The 19455-nt window shown below is 37.7% G+C and overlaps 1 long non-coding RNA gene across 1 annotated transcript in view; it reads right to left on the bottom strand.

Moving 5' to 3' along the window:
• Positions 1–238: 238 nt before the first annotated feature.
• LOC105475284 (uncharacterized) overlaps positions 239–19455 on the bottom strand; it is a 56134-nt gene continuing 36917 nt past the window's right edge. Inside the window, exons 4-5 of the long non-coding RNA XR_011622011.1 lie at positions 3280–3404; positions 239–1929 (exon numbers count right to left, since the gene is read on the bottom strand). This is a non-coding gene — a long non-coding RNA (uncharacterized lncRNA). The remainder of the gene's footprint in view (positions 1930–3279; positions 3405–19455) is intronic.

Below are 19455 nucleotides of genomic sequence, written 5' to 3'. Positions count from 1 at the left end.
ATTGATTGCAACAAATTGCTTCATTAACAGATACCACAGACAAGACATCTGAAATTGGTTATCAGTGGGGACATAGGGACACAGTTCCTGTCTTAATTCCATCTCTTGCTTCTACAGAGAGAAGGCTTGGATAGGCTGTTTTGGCCAATAAGCATCATTCCAGGTGTTGAAATGAGGATTTCATCTAGAGTTACAGAAGCTGAAATTCCAGGAGAAGATACAAAACTGAGTGCTGAAAGGAAAATGAAGGTTAGTAAGTCATAGCAGCAAGTCTGAATTGGTCTCTAATAATGTTGTAATTGTAAAGGTTAACCTTCATCTTTGAAAGATCCCTCAGTATTTGGGTAAATTCCCAGACAATGAGACCTGCTTCTTTGTTATGTCACAACTCAAATTTTGAGGCTTGCCAGCAGATAAAATGCAGACGCTGGGCCTAGGCTACATGTATCAGAAGCAACGAGAGGGAATTGGCTTTGAGGGAAACTTCCATTTTGGCGGAGGCTGCCGCAGCAGATGTATTCAACTTTCAGTCTTGGCAGTGGAAGGGCAGTTTCCCAGAGGGTTTGAGGCGGAGTTCCTGGCGCAGAAGTAGCACCAAGGCGGTGGCATCTGCCAAGTTTCCTTTAGTACTAGATGGGAAGGCAGGAGCGACAGCAGGTTTTTTCATCAGGCCAATTCTGTCGTGAGGTTTTGGGCTTTAGTCCTGAAAAGTTAGCCTGAAGTCTGGTTTGCTAGCCTTCCCAGCAATTTTGAGATTTTGGAATATGCTTTGAATAAACTTTTTTTTTTTCTTAAGTAGTCACCTGTTGATTACATCTAAGAGCCTGAAATACTTTTCTTATTAGAGTGGGGATATCAGGAGGACTGCCAGATGGCATTTCTAAGCACATGCTTTTGCCTGAGGATGGTATCTATGTTCATTTCTCATTGGATCATGGGGACGGTACAGCTACATTTAAATGAACAGGATGAGTTCAACAACCCCTTTGATTCAGGCTTCCTTGCTAAATGGGAAGGGGTGTTATTATTAGATAAAGCTTACTGGAAGACTATATTAGTTCGCTAGATGTGCCATAACAAACGATCACAGACTGGGTGGTAAAAATAACAGAAATTTATTTTCTTATCACTCTGGGACTGGAAGTTGGAGACCAAGGTGTTGGCAGGTTTGGTTTCTTCCAAAACCTCTCTCCTGGGCTTGCAGGTGGCACCTTCTCACTGCCTCTTCACATGTTTGTCCTTCTGGGTACTCATGCACTTGGTGTCTTTTCTTTGTGTGTCCAAATTTCCTCTTCTTATAAGGACACCACACAGATTGAATTAGAGTCTACTCTAAGAATGTCATTTTAACTAATCACCTCTTTAAAGGCCCTATCTTCAAATACAGTCACAGTCTGGGGTACTAGGGGATTAGGATCATAATTTTTGCAGGGACAGAGTTCAGTCTACAATAAAGACCTTGGCATTTTACTTGGTCAACAATAACAACAACAAAAAAAAACCTGTTACTTGAGCATACTGAAGTAGTAGAGTTCATCAACCCTGTGGCATTTTTAACCTTCCAATTAGTTTTTCACTTCTCCCTGCTATACCACATATCACAGCCCAAATGACCTGAGAGAGAACAGCTCAAGTATGTTATTGACTAGTACTGTCAACAAACATCCAGTTCTAATACTTACTTTACTGTAAAGAGTACTGGCTAAAAAAATGTTCATGGAGGCAGCCTCTTATTTCTGGAATGTTTCAGAATATGTTAGGAACTTCTACTGGGCAAATCCAAGATAATATCTTTTTCCACTCCAAATAGGGGATCTTCACTAGTTCCCAAGCCCTCCTGTCCATGTTATAAAATCTTCAAATTGCTTTTAGTTTTTCTCTCTTAATAATGAACAGAAAACCAATGACCGAAAGATGTTTTTAGAAAGTCTGTAATATGAGAAAGAAAAAGCACAGTGAAAACTGGCAATATAAGAACTGTACAAAAAGTCCATTGTAACTAATATCATTAGATGAATGAGAGAAGATATTGCATCCATGCAACAAAAATACGATACTATTTTTAAGGATGTGCAAAGAATAAGAAAGCTCTTAGACACCAAAACATAAAATAAATTCAATATTAAAGCAGAAAATAAAGTCCGGAAACTATGATATTGTTTTGTTTGATCATCAGTGTTTTCATGTGGGACTTGGACCTTGAGAATTAAATAAAAATAGTTTATATTTTATTATTTGATTCTTCCAAAGTTATTCAGCCCATCATTAATTATGTCAAGCCTAAAAGTACAAAATGTCCACATCATCTGAATGAATATCTGGAAGCTATTTTCTTATATCAATGAAAAGTTAAAAGTTAATTTCACTGAAAATAATTTTTATAAAATTAATTAAACTTTTAATAGTTTTATTCTTGTGGAAAAAAATTTAATTACTTTAATAATCTGATTATATTGTCACATATTTATATAAATTGCTAATTTGTGTATGTAATTTGAGAATTATGATTTATTTAATAAGTTACATGAAGTTACTCATCAAATACAATTATAAAGTTAAAAGTTAGAAAATTTAAAAATTTTAATTTAATTGTTAACTTAAAAGTTATTCTTAACTCTGAATTGAATAAAAACACTAAGCTTTATGCTTAATAGTTTTATATATAAGTATAGAAATACATATAGTACATGAACAAATATACAATAAATCTGTGGTATTAAAATATCAAGATTAGAAAATATGTCTAAAAAGGCTTTTTAGGAATGAGATAATGAAAAGATATTGCAAGACATTGATGTAAGGGAAAGTTTTAATTTTATTCATGGTTTACTACTGAATAGAGTTTTCAGACTTAGTGAAGCTACATGTTAATAATTAGATTTTTCTGGTAGAGATATAAACAATTTCTTTCCTGCCCAGTAGAAGCAGTGACCCTCAAAATTATGGTTTATAACTGCATTGGGCATTAAACAGTTTTGCATTTGACCCAGCAGTGTTATCGTCCTATTAATATCTAGCTTTTCAAATGATCTTTGCAGCGGTCATAACATCTGACTTTGACATGTATTCATTTTATGTTTCCATAAGTCATAATTTTGCTTTTGTGAAAATGATTCTTCACCATATTTTGTTTTCTCAGGAAGTTATGGAGGGTGATTAATCAGAGAATAAGCCAAGAACAAAGGAGATCCAGGAGCCAGGAGAAGGAAAATTCCACATAAGAAAGAGGGAAAGGGTACTTTCACTCTGAAGGTGAAGGAGACTTCCAGGAGGACATACCTGCAGCAGGCCCAGAGAGCAACACTTCCAGATCAGAGGAGGGGGACACAGAGGTCTCCAAGGAGAAAATTCCAATTGACAGATCGCTTCATGGGTTTAAATATATTAAAAGGAGTTGTAGAGTTCTGTGCAAAAGTTCAGGACAAAATTAGTGATAGGCACAAAGAAAATTTAAAGAAACCCCAAAATACATTATAACTATATTGGGGGGAGTTTCTTGGGGCACAGTGAGAGGGTGGAGGCTGTAAACAGTCTAAATCTTCTACTTAATAATAAGTGAAGCGATAACATAGAAACTGGATAAATCAAGAAATGGTGATGTAAGCATGAGTGATGGCCTTTTGATTTATCTGTTTGACTAGGGTATAGTCCTTGCTCAGTCAAATATTAATCCAGGTGTTCTGTGAAGGTATTTTGTAGATATGATTAAAGCAGTGTTGGAGATTATCCTAGATAATATTGGTGGGGTTGATTTAATCAGTTGAAATAACTTAAGAGTGGAGTTGAACATCACCAGTGTAGAGCAGCTGCAGCCAAATCCCAGGTGTTCTAACTTGTCCTTCCTGATGGCTTGCCCCATGAATTCACATAAGCCAATCCCTTGCAACAACCTCTTAACTATCTCCTACTGGTTTTGCTTCTCTCTTTGAATCCTAACAGGTCATCTCATTTTAAAATATGAAGATGAGTATCAGACATGACTGGTAAAATAATTAAATGTATTTACTGAGGTATAGGACTGGAGGGTGAGGAGATTAATGTTCTATTAAATGCAATAAAAACTAAATTAGAAAGCAAGAGAGGGAGCCCTAGTAGTTAATGGTGGCCACTTTCCCTTTGCTCTTTAAGAGCAGCTCACATAATATGTCATGAAACATATGTAAAAGTTGGTGAAGGCCAGTTTCACATATTTATTCAAGATCTTCCCAATCCCTACTCCCATCTGTTTGGTTTTTTTCCTTTTTACCCCACACCAGTTCAGTTACTGCTTGTTCTCATCTCTGTTCTCTCCTCTACTTTTGACTTTGCATTGACCCACATTAATATAACTGTTCCTGCTGCAGGGAGCGCATAGAAGAAAACTGGCCTGCTTTTGAGGACATCATCAGAGCCCAGGGTTCATCAGATCATGGCCACTTTGAGACAAATGAAGACAGGTGCAATCTCCTTGAAGAAATAAAATCTAAGTACCAACTTCCCTTTTGAGTCAAGAATCTCCACTCTTAAAAACATAAAGCTATTGATCATGGAAGGAAGTGAATTAAGTAGAGCATTTTTGACCAATGTCTAGATACCTCCTCCTCCCTAACTCCCAAACTCCAGACATAACTGAAGTAACTCCTGAGATTCTTATGGAGCAGGAGAGCAGATACATGGAGGAGATGAAGCATGAGGAGTGAATATGTAAATTTGGGTGCTGTATGTTTAATATCAATAAATATAAATCAATGTGCATATATCAATGTGTCACACCTTCCAGTTTCTAGGCAAAGATCTTTGGTGCTGATTACTCTACCCTCTATATACCAGGTAATTGTGGCCCCCTCTCTCTCTAAGCAAAGATGGCAGGGATTGGGAGGTGAGGGTGGGTTTGGTAGAGAGATTGCAGAATTTTAAAATATATACCTCTCTCTATATTTGTTTCCATAATGCAATCATTACTCCACATGCTGTTTTGTAACTTTTTCACTTAATATAACATGACACTTTCTATTTAATATACTATAGATCATGAAATAATTCATTCTCTCTATATTTTTGATGACCTATTGAGGTGCTTTGCTGAGCATTCAAGACACAATAATGAAAAAATGAGTATATACGCAGTTTTCACGGACTTGGTGGTGCTGTTTCTCATGTCTGTAATTTATTATTTGAATCATTTCAACAAGTTGTGCAATAGACATTAAAGTTCTTTTTCTCCCCACAGTTCTTGACCCAAGTTTAAAACCTTAGTAAGAACAGAGACAGAATTTGAACCCAGATTGTATTCCAAAATCCATGTTCTTACAACATATGTTTTTTATGTAAAGCTAAAGTTGAAAAAAAGAAAGAATGTGATAAACTGACTAGCAAAGTGGTGAATAAGAGGTTTTGGGATTTAAAAAAAGTTTGCCACATTTGCTTTATCTCTGTCTCTCTAAATAGATTTAAATGTATGTATATCATTTAACATTTTTACAAAAATTACTTATTTAAAAATTAGTTCTAGACATCATGAATCTTTATCCCTAAATATTTCAGCATAAATATCATTTAAAATGTAAGACTACTGGCTGGGCTTGGCGGCTCATATCAGTAATCCCAGTGCTGTGGGAGGCTGAGTCTGGAAGATCATTTGAGCCCAGGAGTTGTAGTATAGAGTGAACCATGATCACACCGCTGCACTCTAGTTTGGGTGATATAGTAAGACCCCATCTTTAAAACGAACAAACAAACTAAAAGATCATCTATTCTTATTATTATTACCCCCAAATTTAACACTGATACAAAAATAGTATTTAACATAGAAACCCTCTTCAGAGTTTTCCAATTTTCCCCAAATATACTTCATCTTTTTTTTTTTTTTTAATAAAGGATCCAATCAAGGATTTGCAGTTGCTCATTATATTTTTAGAACTCTTCCCTTTCCTGACCATTTTTTGGTCTTTCACAAAATGACATTTTTGAAGAGTCTAGACCATTCTCATGGAATTGTCCTACTATCTGAATTTGTGTGATTGTTCCTTCACAGTTAGGTTGGTTAAACTTTTCTTTTCTTTCCCTCCTTCCTTCCTTCCTTCTTTCTTTCCTTTTTTTTTCTTTTTAGACAAAGTCTCCCTCTATTGCCCAGGCTGGAGTGCAGTGGTGCAAACACGACTCACTACAGTCTCAACCTCCTGAGCTCAAATGATCCTCCCACCTGAGCCTCCTGAGTAGCTGGGACCACAGGTGCGTGCCACCACGCCCACCTAATTTTAAAATTTTTTGTAGAGACAGGATCTCACTATGGTGCCTAGGCTTGTCTCAAACTCATGGGCTCAAATGATCCTCCTGCCTTGGTCTCCCAAAGTGCTGTAATTGCAAACATGAGCCACTGCACCTTGCCGGTTACATATTTTTGACAAGAAGACTACGTAGGTGATGTATGCTTGCCATTGTGCCACTTTGGGGGATGCATAATAGTTTATTCTACTATTGCTGATACCAAATTAGATCATTCAGTTAAGGTGAGTTCTAGATCTCTCCTTTGCTAAATTACCTTTTCAGAAAGTCACCTGGGGTGAAAAACTAGCTATATAATTTGCAGAACACAGTACAAAATTACAGTGCTAGGCTCCTTGTTTTAAAATTATTAAGAATTTCAATATGGCGATAACGGAACATTAAAGCAAGCAGGAGGCACTACTTAGTATAGGGCCCTGGGTGACTGGTCTCACACTCGTGAAGCTGGCCCTGTGTGAGGTGATTCTTTGGGGTCACCTAAATATCCTCTTCCCTAATGACCTTTCATTCAGTAGTTTTGCATCTATTGATGTTTTTCCCTGAATTAATTTTTATCTCACTGGTTGCCAATGAGTGATTTTTTTAAGTTTGTTATTTCTTCTATATTTATTTGCTGGCATTCTGTGGAAAAAGTTCTTTTATAAACCTAAGTTCATATAAAAATCTGCATGTGAATGTTTATAGTGGTTTTGTTCATAATTGTCAAAAACTGTAAATAGCCCAAATGTTCTTCAATGAATGAATAGATAAACAAATTATATTGCATCCATACAGTAGAATATTACTCAGGGAAAAAGAAAGAACAAACTACAGATACATGAAACAACGTGGTGAAATCTTAAATTTAAATACATTTTACTAAGTGAAAGAAATCAGTTTCAAAGACTACATATTGTAGAATTTCATGTAAAATATGACGTTCTGAAAAAAGCAAAATATAGGAACAGAAACATATCTCCTGCTACCAGAGGCTGGGGTGGGGGAAAGTATTGGTTACAAAGGGAAATAAGAGGGAATTTTTGGCACGATGGAACTATTTTATATCCTAATTTTGGTGTTAGTTACATGGTTGTATGCATTTATCTAACTCAAGTAATTGTATACTACTAAAAATTTTACTGTAGGCAAATTTGAAAAAGTGAATAAATAACTTAAAAACTAATGCAATTGGTCATGTTTTTTTAAAAAAGACCCCACCTTCCCAGTACTTGAGATAACTATGGACTCGTGGATTCTCTTTTTATTAAACATACAGCAATATGTTCTACTTATACCATTCTCTATTTGTTCTACTTATATCATTTGTATTATTAGTATAATAATATCTTCTTATATTTTACTTTTCAAGTTTAAAATTATTATAAATTTGTAGGAAGTTGCAAAAATAATGCAGAGAAGCCCTGAAAATGCTTCACTTCATTTTCCTCTGTGGTTACATTTTAGGTAACTATAATTCAATATTAAAACCAGGAAAATAGCATTAGTACAATATATGTATATATTTCTGGGTCACTTTATCAGATGTGTAGATTAATGTAAATATAACTACAATCATGAGACAGAAATATTTCACCACCATGAAGGTTTCCAGCATGCTACATGAATAATTATAGGCATCTCCTTAACGCCCACCATTCCTAACTCTTGGCAACCACTAATCTGTGTTCTAGCACGGCCGTTGTGCAATTTTGAGAATGCTATGTGAATGAATTATACAGCATATGACCTTTGGAGACTGGCTTTTTAAATTTAGTGCAATGCCCTTGAGATCCATTCAAGTTATTGTGTGTAGCAGCCGTTTTTTCTTTTTATTGCTGACTAATATTTCATGTGCAGGTATGCCACTATATGTTTAACTATTCACCTGCTGAGGGATATTTTGGTTGTTTCTCATTTTAGACTATTACAAATAAAACTCTGAATAGTCAAGTTACAGCTTTTTGTGTGGTCACTATTCTTTGTCATGTTAAACAGTTTTCCAAATTTGGCCACTGGGAGCCCCATCAACTCAGTTCAGGTATACTATTTTTTAAATTGCAGTGTGGTTTTCATACAGTAAAATTCATCTTAAGGGTATAGTTCTATGCATTTTGCTCAATATACAGAAGCATGTAACTATCACCAAACTAACATAGAGAATAGTTTCATCACAATAAAATATTTCCTTGTGTCACTTTATTGTCAACTCCTTGCTCCATTCCAGAGCAACCACTGATTTATTTTCTGTGTCTTTAGTTTTGCCTCCAGTCTCCTTTTGATATATCTTTAATAATCTCTAAACAAGTCCTTCCTTTTGGCTTAGTAAGATGTTCTAAACTCATCTTGCTCTTTTTATGCCCCAAATCTAGTGAGGATTGGTTTAAACACCTGTGCACTTTGCAAACAGAGAGGAGGAAACCCCAAAATATGCCATAGTAATTGTACTAAATAGGTTTTTATTTGTCCAGTTTATTCCCAAAACAACTTAGTGATTTATTTTGGAATTTTGAACAGAAAACCTTGAAATATGCTTTGAAGTTAGTGCGAGAAAAATTATATACACCGTATTTGCACTTTTAAAAGCTATTTTGTTTCTTAGGGTTAAGAGAGCAGTAACATGTTGCTGCTAAGGTTCTATGTATTGATATTAGTTAACTTCATTTAGGTAACTTTCTAGCTGCACTTTATTTTCCCTAATTTATAGGAGAAGTCCCTGTCTATAGCTATATCTGTATGTGTCTATGTCTAAAATGTATAATTTTTGTTTAAGCTGACACTCTAAGAAAAAATAGACTTTCCCATTCACATATTTAAGAAAGTGCATCGTTTAACTGCAAAATTTAGAGATGGCATTTTACTTACAAGTTTACCAGGGAATGTAAATGTTTTTATATTTCAGTTGATATTTTGACTGGGTTTATCTAGAAATTTGAGTCATACCTTGGTCATTTAAAAGCATATTTATTCAATGCATAGCTTACTGAATGATTACTATGTGCCAGGCCCTTTGCAACACTCCGGAAATAAAAGTGGAGGGAAAAATGTCTTGGAGAGAATAGGGCCACATAGGTAGACAAATCAAAATATCCATACAGTAGGGGCCATTCAAGCAACTAGAATATAGTGCCTTGTGAAGATCTACCTTAAGATAAACCCACATTAAGTGGCCATATTAGAAAATATGTTTTTATGAAATATGAATAATGTAAGAGGAGCTCATTCTACCCTGTTTACCCAGAAACATCAAGTAGGGTTGGTGAATCAGTTTAAGAATTCACAGTTTTGTGTGATCTGTGAGGAGATAATAAACAGCCTTAGGACTAGCATTCAACTGAAGAAGGGCAGAAGAAGTAAACAGGAAAATACTGGTGAAGCAATACACCACCCTGGCAGCTCAGGTGCAAACCTCATCTGTAGCAGAGTGGGGGTGGGATCTGAAGATGGAAGAAACAGGTATTATTACTCAAAATGCTAGAATATTAACATATTTTTACTCAGGACTGGGAAAGGGGAATGCTTTCTGGTGAGGAAAGAAGCACTTACAGGATCTATGTTTTGAGGGGATGGAAATATGTTATATTTACTTATTTATTTATTTTGAGACAGGGTCTCACTCTGTTGCCCAGGCTGGAGTGCAGTGGCATGATCTCAGCTCACTGCAGCCTCAGCCTCCCGGGTGAAAGCGATCATCCTGCTTCAGCCTCCCAAGTAGCTGGGACCACAGGTGAGTGCCACTACACCCAGCTAATGTTTTGTGTTTTTTGTAGAGACAGGGTTTCGCCACGTTGCCCAGGCTAGTCTCACACTTCTGAGCACAAATGATCTGCCTGCCTCAGTCTCCCAAAGCGCTGGGATGACAGGCAGGAGCCACCATCCCGGGCGAGGAAGTATATTTATTTTTGAGGCAAATTTGGCTGTAGTGGACTGCAGGGAAGAAGTGAGGACCCGTCGAAGAGAAAGGGAAAGTGGAGTCTTAGAGAACTCAAGGCTCAGCACAGAAAAGAAAGTAGGGTGGATGTTAAACTTCCTTTTTAACCTTTTTTTAAAATTACTGGGCCAGTTCACCAAGTAGAAAAAGATGATGGAATTTGAAAGCCTAACCATGATTCTGTGATTCAGAGAAATACTTTGCAGTTACAAGGTTTCAGTGGTAAAAGATCCCCAGTAACTAAATAACATTTGATATAGTTGGAAGATTAGTTTGTCAAAGTTGTCTCATTTACCGCCAATAAATAATTTAAATAATTAAAGTCACTAGTTTTTTAAAAAAATATATAGGAAAACATTTAAGGATGTGGCTATATTTGGCAAGATGTTTTGTAGTTGAGAAAATTATACCCCTTATACTTGACAGATTAAAAAAATGCAAAGTAGCAGAAAGCAATCATTAGATTTTAAAATACAAATAAGAAAATAATGCTGAAGATATCTAGCCAGACTAAAAAATTATTTATAGTGGGAGAGAGAAAAATACTTTTCTAAACTGTGTCAGTTGATTATGACCCTTTCACTAATATTAATAATAGAGAATGTTTATTTTGACAAGGGACATGCCGGAAAGTTAGCTGTGGAAGGCTAAAAATAACTTTACCTTGGAAACAGAATGACACACATATGCACCTCAGCTTTGTCCTCTTTCTAGCTGTGCCAGGCTCAAACATGATAATAAAATGATCTGTAAAAGGTAAAGACTAATACAAAAGAAGAGCATTGCTATTAAAGATGTTTCCAGAAAAGTGCATGGAGTCCATAGAAGAGAAGAAACGAGGAAGTGACACCACTCCACAAGCAGAAGAGAGTCAAGATCCCATCCTGAAATGGACAGCATATTTTCGGATAGAGTTATAGAATTGTTCAGATTTGACATTGTGGAAGGCAGACTCTCAGATGGTCCCTAATGATTGCTGCCTCTTGGTATTCATGTCCTTGTATAGTATCCTCCCACATTGCACCAGGGAGGGACTGTGTGACCAATAGATTCTGGCAGGAGTGATATACTATCACCTCTGTGATTCGTTTAAGACATGGCTTCCATCTCTCTCTCCGTCTTTCTCCCTGTTTTTGATCATTCACTTTGTAAAACGCCAACAGCTGTGTTATAAGCTGCCCTATGGAGCATCCCACATGGTAAGCAACTGAGGCCTCTGGCCAACAGCTACATGAGTGAGCTTAGAAACGGATTCTCCAACCCAGCCTTCAGATGCCATCAGCCACAGCTGACTGTAGCCCCATAAGAGATCCTGAACCACAACTGCTTAGCTAGGCTACTCGGATTCTTGTCCCCTGAAACTGTGTGAGATAACAGATGCTTGTTACTTGAGCAGGCAAGCTTGGGGAATTTTTAAAAATATTGCTTAGTAATATATCAACTTGGCTAAACTAAACTACATTTACCAGAATTCCCTTTCCTGTATATTTCTAGTTAGGGCCAAAAGGAAATTTCTTGCAGGAGATTTGGAAGATGGAAATGAAGCCACAGTCTTTTGTACTCACACACATTGTCAACTATCTGCTAACTCACCTAACTGGGACAAGGGAGTGGCCAGGCCTGCAACTAGCCCATTTTCTCCTAAATCCTTCTTCAGCCTCTCTGACTCCTGAGCTAGGTGGGAGTGTCAAGTTCTCTGAAGAAGAACCTGGCTTCTGTAGGATGTGCACATCACTAAGATCAGAGACAGTGTGAACTGACTTAGGGTTCAGTCTGTCCTCATGAGCTCCTCATTCACTTGCATTCCAGGTTGTCCTTGTTCTCCACCACTTTACTTTCCATCTTTCCTTCCTAAATGCCTGCCTTGTGGACTTAAAGCTCAGCTTTAGACATGAAATCAGCAGGCTTATAGAAACTGCTTAACCAGCTCAACCAGTTGAGTAAGATCAAATCTATGTAACAAATTCCTTTGTATTTATGTATGTGTGCATACACATATGTGTGTGTATATATATGTGTGTCTATATGTTATATATATCCTATCTTACTAGTGTGTGTATATATGTGTGTGTATATATACATTCACACACATACCCCACACATGATATACCTGGTTTTGGCTACATGGGATCAGTTGGATCCATCATCAAAAAGGAAAAGGTAATATTTACTGACCTGTTTATATTCTATCTCACATAATTACTCATTTTTTTTTCTCACTTCACATTCTACTTGCTCCAGTTTTCTATGTTTTTATCTAATACGACTACAAAGTAAGTAGTTATTTTACTGTTTTTTCTAGAAGTGAAATGTCAGTACTGTTGTGAATGAAAGCTGGTGATGATAATTACAATAATTCAAAATGACATTAAAAGAAGGAAGGTACCAAAAGTTTCATGTGTTTAAGGGGCAAGATAAAGGCAAACTAAAAGAAATATAAAGAGCTTTTTGCTTCTACTCCTTGCATAGAAGTGGAAGGAACAGCCTCCTTTACCATCCTCTCCTTCTCTTCCAACGTCTTCAATCTATGGATGAAGACAGGAGCCCCAGTGAAACAGTCAATGGGGTAGTATGCTCCTAGGTTAAACCTCATACCTGGCTCTTTATTTTATATCTGAAAGAGCTCCATGTGTTTTCTACCCTTTAAGAAAGATGTGTACGAAGTATTCTAACAATTACTTTTATAATTGGAATTATTTTAGTATGTAATTTTTACAGAAGGAAGGAATTGATATTTTGAAAAATGCCCACCATGGGCATGGGATTGGGTTAGGCACTTTACAAATACTATCTCATTTAATTCACAAAACAATGCCATGAAGTTGATAGTGCTGCCAGTATTTTACAGATGATAAAATAGGTTCAGATAACTTATGTAACTTGCCTGTACAGAGCTGGGCAGGTCTGTCAGACTTTAAAGTAAATGCTCTTTCTATTAAATGACACTGTTCCCTTTACAGACCTCAATTCTGTAAAGAATAATTATAATAAGGGCTTCATTTCCTCATTGTTCTGAGGATAATGTGGATTGGCTGGAAATATTTCTAAAGTATGTGACTTGCAGTTGAGTTATATGTTCCAAGTAGATTTACATATAAAAATATTACGAGCTTTGGCTGGGTGCGATGTCTCATGCTTGTAATCCCAGCACTTTGGGAGGTTGACGGGGGTGGATCACCAGGTCAGGTGTTCAAGACCAGCCTGACCAACATGGTGAAACCCCATTATCGGGGGAACCAGTCCCCAATATTTCAACATAGCTTATTTCTATTTTCCCTAGGCTGATCTGAGAAATAAAGAGAAAGAGTACAAAGACAGGAATTTTACTGCTGGGCCTCTAGGGGTAACATCACATATCGGTAGGTCCATCATGTCCCCTGAGCTGCCAAACCAGCAAGTTTTTATTTGGGATTTTAAAAGGGGAGGGGGTGTACAAACAGGGAGTAGGTCACAAAGATCACATGCTTCAAAGGGCAATAAAGATCACAAGGCAAAGGCAAAATTAGAATTATTGATGAGGGTCTATATCGCTGTGCACATATTGTCTTGATAAACATCTTAACAGAAAACAGGGTTCGAGAGCAGAGAACCGGTCTGACCAAAATTTACCAGGTTGGAATTTCCCAATCCTAGTAAGCCTGAGGGGTACGGCAGGAGACCAGGGTGTATTTCAGTTCTTATCTCAATGGCATAAGACAGACACTCCTGGAGCAGTCGTTTATAGACCTCCCCCTAGGAATGCATTCTTTCCCCAGGGTATTCCTTGCTGGGAAAAGAATTCAATGATCTCTCTCTTACTTGCACATCCATTTATAGGCTCTCTGCAAGAAGAAAAATATGACTCTATTCTGGCTGACCCCTCAGACAGTCAGACCTTATGGTTATCTTCCCTTGTTCCCTGAAAATCACTGTTATTCTGTTCTTTTTCAAGGTGCACTGATTTCATATTGTTCAAACACACATGTTTTACAATCAATTGGGACAATAGTGGTCCTGAGGTGATGTACATTCTCAGCTTACAAAGATAACAGGATTAAGAGATTAAAGTAAGACAGGCATAAGAAATTATAAGAGTATTATTAGGGAAGTGATAAATGTTCATGAAATCTTCACAATTTATGTTCAGAGATTGCAGTAAAGACAGGTGTAAGAAATTATAAAAGTTTTAATTTTGGGAACTGATAAATGTCCATGAAATCTTCACAATTTATGTTCTTCTGCCATGGTTCCAGCTGGTCCCTCCATTCAGGGTCCCTGACTTCCTGCAACACCCATTTCTAATAAAATTCCAAAAATCAGCCGGGCGTGGTGGCGCACGCCTGTAATCCCAGCTACTCAGGTGGCTGAGACAGGAGAATCACTAGAACCTGGGAGGCAGAGGTTGCAGTGAACTGAGACTATGCCACTGCACTCAAGCCTGGGTGACAGAGGAAGACTGCATCTCAAAAAAAAAAAAAAACAAAAAAAACCAAAAACAGAACAAAAAAAATTTATGAGCTTTGCCTTCTCAAAAATAAGTTTTTGTTTATTTATTTATTTTTTTTCTAGACAGGGTCTCACTCTGTCACCCAGGTTTGAGTACAGTGACATGATCACAGCTCACTGCAGCCTTTACTCAGGTAGCTGGGATTATAGGCACACACCACCATGCCCGACTAAATTTTTTGTATTATTAATTTTTTTGTAGAGATGAAGTCTACTTACATGCCTAGGCTGAAAAATCAGTTCTCTCAAGGGGCAGCATGGCATTGAGATTAAGAAAGTGAGTTCCAAGGTGATACTGCAAGAGTTGATAGTAGTAGTTCCACCACTTACTTTGTGACTTTGGGAAAGTTACTTAACTCTGTGCTTCAGCTTTCTCAACTTTAAGACAGACCTAATAATAAGACAGAACTTAACAACCTTAGTGTTGTTACGATTAAAATATGTATTTTGTCAAAAACCATAAATCTAACACATAGAGTGTTTACTATGGGTTGGATATTGCTCTTAGTGCTTTCCCTATAATAACTTGTTTATTACAAAGACTTTGTGAAGCAGACTTTGTTACTATTTCCATCTTGCAGATGATTAAACCAATGAACAGAGAGATTGAGTAATTTGCTCAAGGTCACCTCTCTATTAAAACCAAATAATCTGGCTTTGGAGTTTATGACCTTAACCACTATGCTAAACTGCTTCTCAAGCACCTAGCAGAGTGCTTGGCATGGAGTTCATGTTCTATATAAGTTAATTCTAATATATACTTTCAAAAAATTCTTCCATTGACCTGGGTTCTTTAAACTGTGTTAAATGCTGCTGGGCACTGCGTTCACACCTACGAAGGTAATTCAGTGCTACTCAAGAATAAATTGCTGAAGGCATTTACTAAAAGCAAAAAGCTCCAGTGAAAGACTTTTGGAAGTATCTACTTAAAAGATTTTACTTATTTGATGTCATATTGTCTTTTAATTTTTTTTTTTTTTTTGAGATAGAGTCTTGCTCAGTTGCCCAGGCTGGAGTGCAGTGGCACAATCTCTTGACTCACTGCAATCTTCGCCTCCCAGGTTCAAGCTTTACTCCTGCCTTAGCCTCCTGAATAGCTAGGATTACAGTCACTTGCCACCATGCCCAGCTAATTTTTGTATTTTTAGTAGAGATGGGGTTTAACCATGTTGGCCAGGCTGGTCTCGAACTTCTGACCTCAAGTGATACACCCACCTTGGCCTCCCATAGTGCTGGGATTATAGGCATAAGCCACCATGTCTGGCTGTCTATATTTTGAACAGTTCTTCTATCAGTTACACTGCTGTGGAAAAGCTGTGGTGTCCCGAGAAAGAAAGTGTGAGTAATCACCATCTATGTTATAACCTTTTTTTGAAATAGAAAGCAATCTTCAAAATGTCATTTATTTCCCCTTAGGATTCTATTGCTCACATTTTCAGGCATGCAGTGGAGATGGTTCTCCATCATAACACGGATTATTTATTTATATCAAACTGATGCAGTCAATGTCTATCTAATTCATCACTGTATCACCAACACCTAGGGAAGAACCAGCAAATATTAGACACTTAATTAGTATATGTAGACTTTTTGGTTTCTAAACTGTCTTTACCATGAAGTCAAAAGGTAAACTAACACAGGCATATCCTAAAGTCAGTGGTTCTCAAAGTGTGGTACCGAGAACAGCATTGATAACTCTTGGTAACATATTATTATAGAAATGCAAATTTCCAATGCCCATCTCAGACCTATGAAATAAGAAACTTCAAGTTGGAAGCCAGCAATCAATGTTTTAAAAGTTTTCTAGGTAAATTGTATGCACATTAAAGTTAGAGAACCTCTGCTATAGATTATACCAAAGCATCTCTGGAATATATATATATATACACACACACACACAAAAATATACACATACACATATATACATATGTGCACACACATATAAAAAATCTATAACTAAGTCATGAAAAATAAGTCTGTCATTTAGTGCTTTTCCTAATTAATCTTTAAACAGGAGCAGTATTTTCACATCTTGCAGTAAGTCAACTCATGAGGAAGAACTTAAAATGAAGGTGGTTCCCAGATTCCTGGGCAGTCACAAACCAATTTATTCAGTCTCTGTAGGGTGGAGTTGGTGTAGCTGCATATTTAATAACAGTTTTGGAGTTTCTTATGCAAAATTGATTTATGAGAGCCCTAGTCTAAGATGAACTATACTCAGAGGAGTTTCTGTGTGGATTAACTTTGCATTGTTTAAGTCACAGGAAGAAACTGGGTCTCTTTATCTTAAAGACTGTTTGATAGGCCATTTGGGGCCACCTCTGTCTTTTTCCTCATAGTATTATGCTAGACTACATAAAAGCCATTTTATTTTTGGAATCCCCAGCTTCTCTGACCCACCCTTTGTAACCAGTTACCTAATTTCAGGTCTCTAAGTAGTCACTGTTTTATTAACCTGTAGTCAAGCAAACTATAGTAATAAATGGGCTGGATGCAGTGACTCATGCCTGTAATCACAGCACTTTGGGAGGCTGAGGTGAGGAGGTCAGGAGTTAGAGACCAGCCTGACCAACATGGTGAAACCCTATCTCTACTAAAAGTAAATACATAAATACAAGATTAGCCAGGCCTGGTGGCACATGCCTGTAATCTCAGCTACTCGAAGGCTAAGGGAGGAGAATTGCTTTAACCCAGGAGGCGGAGTTTGCAGTGAGCAAGATCGTGCCACTGCACTCCAGCCTGGGCAACAGAATTAGACTCTGTCTCAAAACAAACAAACAAACAAACAAAAACAGAAGATAAATGAAGCATGGTCATGGAAATTCCGAAGAATACCTCACTGGTTGTGTCATATACAAGAAAATTTTGAAGTATCTCCACAACTAAGACACTGGCTCCTTATCAAGTGTGTTAACCATGTCTTAGTCGCTTAGTTGTTTGGAGAAGGCAAAAAACTTATTTCAAGGACGCTAAAGGAAATCTTGCAGCCAAACTTGCAGACAAGGGAAGCAACTATTTAATTACAAGGACACAAAACAAGCCTTATATAAAATAAAGTTCTGTAAGGGATGTTGACAGCCTGACATTGTTTGGTTTCAACAGCACTACAACCTTTTTTTTTTTTTTTTTTTTTTTTTTGAGATGGAGTCTCGGTCTGTCGCCCAGGCTGGAATGCAGTGGCAAAATCTTGGCTCACTGCAAGCTCCACCTCCCGGGTTCATGCCATTCTCCTGCCTCAGCCTCCTGAGTAGCTGGGACTACAGGTGCCCGCCACCATGCCCAGCTAATTTTTTTTTTATATTTTTATAGAGATGGGGTTTCACCATGTTAGCCAGGATGGTCTCCATCTCCTGACCTCGTGATCCGCCCGCCTTGGCCTCCTAAAGTGCTGGGATTACAGGCGTGAGACACCGCGCCCGGCCGAATGGCACTGCAATCTTAATTGTGAGAGTCAAATGGGCTGCAGCATACTGTTCTGAAAATGTGTGACAATGAAGAAATGTAAACAAGAATAACTGACTTCACGTTCTGGAATAAGAATTAAGTACATTTTATAGTTTGTGATAAAATACTCCCAATAAGAAATCAGTGGATATGGGTAGGGACCTATAACTGATAAATTGGAAATAGAAACCAGACAAGATGGAGTAGGGCCCTCCTCTTCCCAAGTATGGAAATAAAGGAAAATCTTGAGTTCTTTCAAGGGAAAAAATTCCAGGCACCTAGCTATCCTTATGAAGTAAATGAGTAACTTGGTTAGCAAGAAGGTAATAGTAGCTTCAAACAATAGCCAAGGGAATGAGAATCATAAGATGTTCTCTACAGAAGCTAAAGATAACCTCTTAGTATATATCCCTGAATTTTTTTTTAGAAACCCACTAGCAGACCGGGCCCAGCGGCTCATTCCTGTAATCCCAGCACTTTGGGAGGCCTAGGAGGGGGGAACACTTGAGGTCAGGCATTCGAGACCAGCCTGGCCAACATGGAGAAACCCCATCTCTACTAAAAATGCAAAAATTAGCTGGGCATTGTGGCAGACACCTGCATTCCCAGCTACTCAGGAGGCTGAGGCAGGAAAATTACTTGAACTTGGGAGGCAGAGGTTGCAATGAGCCTAGAGATCATGCCACTGCACTCCAGCCGAGGCAACAGAGAGAAAGAGAGATAGTCTATCTCAAAAAAAAAGAAAAAAAAAAAATTAAAAAGCAATGTGCCATCGGATAAGTAAAAATCTTTTTTTTTTTTCCTGAGACAGAGTCTCACTCTATAGCCCAGGCTGGAATGCAGTGGTGCAATCTCAGCTCACTGCAAGCTCCACCTCCCAGGTTCATGCCATTCTCCTGCCTCAACCTCCTGAGTAGCTGGGACTACAGGTGCCCGCCACCACACCTGGCTTATTTTTTATATTGTTAGTAGAGACGGGTTTCATCGTGTTAGCCAGGATGGTCTCGATCTCCTGACCTCGCGATTCGCCTGCCTCGGCCTCCCAAAATGTAAAATCTTTTAAGTAGATATTTCCAAAAGCCTTTCACTGGAGCTTTTTGCTTTCAGCAAATGGCACCGCACTCCAGACCTGGTGACAAAGTGATAGTCTGTCTAAAAATACAAGAAGAAACCCGCTGGCAGGTAGACCTCAGATAAGGGAGAATTTGAGGACTGAACTCCAACTCCAGTTCTTAGTTCTGAAGTTATTCCTGAAGGGCCTAGAAGTCGTGCCTAGGAGCCAGACCTAACACATCTTTCTGCTGACCCCAAATTTTAAAACAAAGCTCTTCCCTAACCAATTGCATAATCAGAAC

This window comes from Macaca nemestrina, chromosome 4, assembly GCF_043159975.1.
Source record: "Macaca nemestrina isolate mMacNem1 chromosome 4, mMacNem.hap1, whole genome shotgun sequence".
NCBI lineage: Eukaryota > Metazoa > Chordata > Mammalia > Primates > Cercopithecidae > Macaca > Macaca nemestrina.
Note: the sequence above shows the minus strand (reverse complement) of the source record. Positions and strands in the feature narration are given on the sequence as shown.